The following is a 7,500-nucleotide window of genomic DNA, read 5'->3' on the forward strand; positions in this document are numbered from 1 at the left end:
TAAACCTCACGAAAACCCTAACGCAAACCTAACCCTAACCCTAACCCTAACCCTAACCCTAACCCTAACCCTAACAGAAACCTAACCGTAACCCTAACCCTAACCCTAAACCTAACGCAAACCTAACACTAATCATAACCCTAAACTTAACCCTAACCCTAACGCAAAACTTAACATTAACCCTAACCCTAACCCTAACCCTAACCGTAACACTAACGCAAAGCTAACCCTAACCCTAACGCTAACCTAACCCTAACGCATACCTAACCCTAACCCTTAACCTAACCCTTACGCAAACCTAACCCTAAACCTAACCCTAACCCCAACCCTAACCCTAACCCTAACCTAACCCTAACCCTAACCCTAACCCTAACCCTAACCTAACCCTAACCCTAACCCTAACCCTAACCCTAACGCAAACCTAACCCTAACCATAACCCTAAAACAAACCTAAACGTAACCCTAAACCTAATCCTAACCCTAACCCTTACGCAAACCTAACCCTAACCCTAACCCTAACCCTAACCCTAACCCTAACCCTAACCCTATCGCAAACCTAACCCTAACCCTAAACCTAACCTAACCCTAACCCTAACCCTAACCCTAACAGAACCCTAACCCTAACCCTAACCCTAACCCTAAACCTAACGCAAACCTAACACTAACCCTAACCCTAAACCTAACCCTAACACTAACGCAAACCAAACCCTAACCCTAACCCTAACACTAACCCTAACGGTAACCTAACCCTAACCCTAACCCTAACACTAACGCAAAGCTAACCCTAACCCTAACCCTAACCCTAACCCTAACGCATACCTAACCCTAACACTTACCCTAACCAATATGAAAACCTAACCCTAAACCTAACCCTAACCCTAACCCTAACCCTAACCCTAACCTAACCCTAACATAACCCTAACCCTAACGCTAACCCTAACCTAACCCTAACCCTAATCCTAACCCTAACCCTAACACTAACCATAACCCTAACCCTAATGCAAACTTAACCGTAACCATAACCCTAAAACAAACCTAACCCTAACCCTAAACTTATTCCTAACCCTAAACCTTACGCAAACCTAACCCTAACCCTAACCATAAACCTAACCCTAACCGTAACGCAAACCTAACAATAACATTAACCCTAACCCTAACCCTAACCATAACGCAAACCTAACCCTAAACTTAACCCTAACCCTAACACAACCTAAATCTAAACCTAACCCTAACCCGAAACCTAACATTAACCATAACCCTAACCTAACCCTAACCCTAACCCTAACCCTAACCCTACCCTAACCCTAACCCTAACCCTAACCCTAACCCTAACCATAACCCTAACCCTAACCCTAACCCTAACCCTAACCCTAACGCTAACCTAACCCTAACCCTAAACCTAAAACAAACCTAACCCTAACCCTAAACCTAACCCTAAACCTAATCCTAACCCTAACCCTGACGCAATCCTAACCCTAACCATAACCATAACCCTAACCAAAACCGTAACGCAAACCTAACCCTAACCCTAAACTTAAAACAAACCTAATCCTAACCCTAAACCTAACCCTAAACCTAATCCTAACCCTAATCCTGACGCAAACCTAACCCTAACCATAACCATAACCCTAACCATAACCGTAACCCTAACCCTAACCGAAACCCTAACCCTAACCCTAACGCAAACTTAAGCCTAACGCTAACATTAACCCTAACCCTAACCCTAACCCTAACCCTAACCCTAACCCTAACCCTAACCCTAACGAAAACCTAACCCTAACCCTAACCCTAACCCTAACGCAAAACTAACCCTAAACCTAACCCTAATCCTAACCCTAACCCTAAACCTAACCCTAACCCTAACAGAAAACTAACTCTAACCCTAACCCTAAACCTAACGCAAAACTAAAACTAATCCTAACCCTATACCTAACCCTAACCCTAACCCTAACGCATACCTAACCCTAACACTTACCATAACCCTAACGCAATCCTAACCCTAACCCTAAACCTAAGCCTAACCCTAACCCTAACGCAAACCTAACCCTAACCCTAACCATAACCCTATCGCAAACCTAAGCCTAACCCTAAACCTAAGCCTAACCCTAACCCTAATGCAAACCTAACCCTAACCCTAACCCTAACCCTAACCCTAACCCTTACCCTAACCCTACCCCTAACAGAAACCTAACCCTAACCCTAACCCTGACCCTAAACCTAACGCAAACCTAACACTAACCCTAACGGTTAACCTAACCCTAACCCTAAGGCAAACCTTACCCTAACCCTAACCCTAACACTAACCCTAACACTAACGCAAAGCTAACCCAAAACCTAACCCTAACCCTAACCCTAACCCTAACGCATACGTAACCCTAAACCTTACCCTAACCCTAACGCAAACCTAACTGTAAACCTAACCCTAACCCTAACCTAACCCTAACCCTAACCCTAACCCTAACCCTAACCCTAACCGTAACCTAACCCTAACCCTAACCCTAACCTAACCTAACCCTAACCCTAACCCTAACCCTTACCGTAACCCTAACCTTATCCCTAACCCTAACCCTAACCCTAACACAACCTAAATCTAAACTTAACCCTACCCCGAAACCTAACGTTAACCCTAACACTAACTTAACCCTAAAACTAACCTTAACACTAACCCTACCCTAACCCTAACCCTAACCCTAACCCTAACCATAACCCTAACCCTAACCCTCACGAAAACCCTAACACAAACCTAACCCTAACCCTAACCCTAACCCTAACCCTAACCCTAACCCTAACCCTAACAGAAACCTAACCGTAACCCTAACCCTAACCCTAAACTTAACGCAAACCTAACACTAATCATAACCCTAAACCTAACCCTAACCCTAACGCAAAACCTAACCTTAACCCTAACCCTAACCCTAACCCTAACCGTAACCTAACCCTAACCCTAACCCTAACACTAACGCAAAGCTAACCCTAACCCTAACGCTAACCTAACCGTAACGCATACCTAACCCTAACTTTTACCCTAATCCTTGCGCAAACCTAACCCTAAACTTAACCCTAACCCTAACACTAACCCTAACCTAACCCTAACCCTAACCCTAACCCTAACCTAACCCTAACCCTAACCCTAACCCTAACGCAAACCTAACCCTAACCATAACCCTAAAACAAACCTAAACGTAACCCTAAACCTAATCCTAACCCTAACCCTTACGCAAACCTAACCCTAACCCTAACCCTAACCCTAACCCTAACCCTAACCCTAACCCTATCGCAAACCTAACCCTAACCCTAAACCTAACCTAACCCTAACCCTAACCCTAACCCTAACAGAACCCTAACCCTAACCCTAACCCTAACCCTAAACCTAACGCAAACCTAACACTAACCCTAACCCTAAACCTAACCCTAACACTAACGCAAACCAAACCCTAACCCTAACCCTAACACTAACAGTAACCTAACCCTAACCCTAACCCTAACACTAACGCAAAGCTAACCCTAACCCTAACCCTAACCCTAACCCTAACGCATACCTAACCCTAACACTTACCCTAACCAATATGAAAACCTAACCCTAAACCTAACCCTAACCCTAACCCTAACCCTAACCCTAACGTAACCCTAACATAACCCTAACACTAACGCTAACCCTAACCTAACCCTAACCCTAATCCTAACCCTAACCCTAACACTAACCATAACCCTAACCCTAATGCAAACTTAACCGTAACCATAACCCTAAAACAAACCAAACCCGAACCCTAAACTTATTCCTAACCCTAAACCTTACGCAAACCTAACCCTAACCCTAACCATAAACCTAACCCTAACCGTAACGCAAACCTAACAATAACATTAACCCTAACCCTAACCCTAACCATAACGCAAACCTAACCCTAAACTTAACCCTAACCCTAACACAACCTAAATCTAAACCTAACCCTAACCCGAAACCTAACATTAACCATAACCCTAACCTAACCCTAACCCTAACCCTAACCCTACCCTAACCCTAACCCTAACCCTAACCCTAACCATAACCCTAACCCTAACCCTAACCCTAACCCTAACGCTAACCTAACCCTAACCCTAAACCTAAAACAAACCTAACCCTAACCCTAAACCTAACCCTAAACCTAATCCTAACCCTAACCCTGACGCAATCCTAACCCTAACCATAACCATAACCCTAACCAAAACCGTAACGCAAAACTAACCCTAACCCTAAACTTAAAACAAACCTAATCCTAACCCTAAACCTAACCCTAAACCTAATCCTAACCCTAACCCTGACGCAAACCTAACCCTAACCATAACCGTAACCCTAACCATAACCGTAACCCTAACCCTAACCGAAACCCTAACCCTAACCCTAACGCAAACTTAAGCCTAATGCTAACATTAACCCTAACCCTAACCCTAACCCTAACCCTAACCCTAACCCTAACCCTAACCCTAACCCTAACCCTAACGAAAACCTAACCCTAACCCTAACCCTAACCCTAACGCAAAACTAACCCTAAACCTAACCCATATCCTAACCCTAACCCTAACCCTAACCCTAACCCTAACCCTAAACGTAACCTAACCCTAACCCTAACCCTAACCTAACCTAACCCTAACCCTAACCCTAACCCTTACCGTAACCCTAACCTTATCCCTAACCCTAACCCTAACCCTAACACAACCTAAATCTAAACTTAACCCTACCCCGAAACCTAACGAAAACCCTAACACTAACTTAACCCTAAAACTAACCCTAACACTAACCCTACCCTAACCCTAACCCTAACCCTAACCATAACCCTAACCCTAACCCTCACGAAAACCCTAACACAAACCTAACCCTAACCCTAACCCTAACCCTAACCCTAACCCTAACCCTAACCCTAACAGAAACCTAACCGTAACCCTAACCCTAACCCTAAACTTAACGCAAACCTAACACTAATCATAACCCTAAACCTAACCCTAACCCTAACGCAAAACCTAACCTTAACCCTAACCCTAATCCTAACCCTAACCGTAACCTAACCCTAACCCTAACCCTAACACTAACGCAAAGCTAACCCTAACCCTAACGCTAACCTAACCGTAACGCATACCTAACCCTAACTCTTACCCTAATCCTTGCGCAAACCTAACCCTAAACTTAACCCTAACCCTAACCCTAACCCTAACCTAACCCTAACCCTAACCCTAACCCTAACCTAACCCTAATCCTAACCCTAACCCTAACCCTAACGCAAACCTAATCCTAACCATAACCCTAAAACAAACCTAAACGTAACCCTAAACCTAATCCTAACCCTAACCCTTACGCAAACCTAACCCTAACCCTAACCCTAACCCTAACCCTAACCCTAACCCTAACCCTATCGCAAACATAACCCTAACCCTAAACCTAACCTAACCCTAACCCTAACCCTAACCCTAACAGAACCCTAACCCTAACCCTAACCCTAACCCTAAACCTAACGCAAACCTAACACTAACCCTAACCCTAAACCTAACCCTAACACTAACGCAAACCAAACCCTAACCCTAACCCTAACCCTAACCGTAACCTAACCCTAACCCTAACCCTAACACTAACGCAAAGCTAACCCTAACCCTAAACCTAACCCTAACCCTAACGCATACCTAACCCTAACACTTACCCTAACCAATATGAAAACCTAACCCTAAACCTAACCCTAACCCTAACCCTAACCCTAACCCTAACGTAACCCTAACATAACCCTAACCCTAACGCTAACCCTAACCTAACCCTAACCCTAATCCTAACCCTAACCCTAACACTAACCATAACCCTAACCCTAATGCAAACTTAACCGTAACCATAACCCTAAAACAAACCTAACCCTAACCCTAAACTTATTCCTAACCCTAAACCTTACGCAAACCTAACCCTAACCCTAACCATAAACCTAACCCTAACCGTAACGCAAACCTAACAATAACATTAACCCTAACCCTAACCCTAACCATAACGCAAACCTAACCCTAAACTTAACCCTAACCCTAACACAACCTAAATCTAAACCTAACCCTAACCCGAAACCTAACATTAACCATAACCCTAACCTAACCCTAACCCTAACCCTAACCCTAACCCTACCCTAACCCTAACCCTAACCCTAACCCTAACCATAACCCTAACCCTAACCCTAACCCTAACCCTAACCCTAACGCAAACCTAACCCTAACCCTAAACCTAAAACAAACCTAACCCTAACCCTAAACCTAATCCTAAACCTAATCCTAACCCTAACCCTGACGCAATCCTAACCCTAACCATAACCATAACCCTAACCAAAACCGTAACGCAAACCTAACCCTAACCCTAAACTTAAAACAAACCTAATCCTAACCCTAAACCTAACCCTAAACCTAATCCTAACCCTAACCCTGACGCAAACCTAACCCTAACCATAACCATAACCCTAACCATAACCGTAACCCTAACCCTAACCGAAACCCTAACCCTAACCCTAACGCAAACTTAAGCCTAACGCTAACATTAACCCTAACCCTAACCCTAACCCTAACCCTAACCCTAACCCTAACCCTAACCCTAACGAAAACCTAACCCTAACCCTAACCCTAACCCTAACGCAAAACTAACCCTAAACCTAACCCATATCCTAACCCTAACCCTAACCCTAACCCTAAACTTAACGCAAACCTAACACTAATCATAACCCTAAACCTAACCCTAACCCTAACGCAAAACCTAACCTTAACCCTAACCCTAACCCTAACCCTAACCGTAACCTAACCCTAACCCTAACCCTAACACTAACGCAAAGCTAACCCTAACCCTAACGCTAACCTAACCGTAACGCATACCTAACCCTAACTCTTACCCTAATTCTTGCGCAAACCTAACCTTAAACTTAACCCTAACCCTAACCCTAACACTAACCTAACCCTAACCCTAACCCTAATCCTAACCTAACCCTAAACCTAACCCTAACCCTAACACTAACGCAAACCTAACCCTAACCATAACCATAACGCAAACCTAACCCTAAACCTAACCCTAACCCTAACACAACCTAAATCTAAACCTAACCCTAACCCGAAACATAACATTAACCATAACCCTAACCTAACCCTAAACCTAACCCTAACCCTAACCCTACCCTAACCCTAACCCTAACCCTAACCCTAATGCAAACCTAACCGTAACGATAACCCTAAAACAAACCTAACCCTAACCCTAAACTTATTCCTAACCCTAAACCTTACGCAAACCTAACCCTAACCCTAACCATAACACTAACGCAACCTAACTCTAACCCTAACCCTAAAACAAACCTAACCCTAACCCTAACCCTCAACCTAATCCTAACCCTAAGCCTTACGCAAACCTAACCCTTACCCTAACCATAACCCTAACCCAAACCGAAACGCAAACCTAACAATAACACTAACCCTAACCTTAACCCTAACGCAAAACCTAACCCTAACCCTAACCCTAACCCTAAC

This window comes from Rhinolophus sinicus, chromosome 16 (assembly GCF_057876585.1).
Source record: "Rhinolophus sinicus isolate RSI-liver-muscle chromosome 16, RSI-T2T, whole genome shotgun sequence".
NCBI lineage: Eukaryota > Metazoa > Chordata > Mammalia > Chiroptera > Rhinolophidae > Rhinolophus > Rhinolophus sinicus.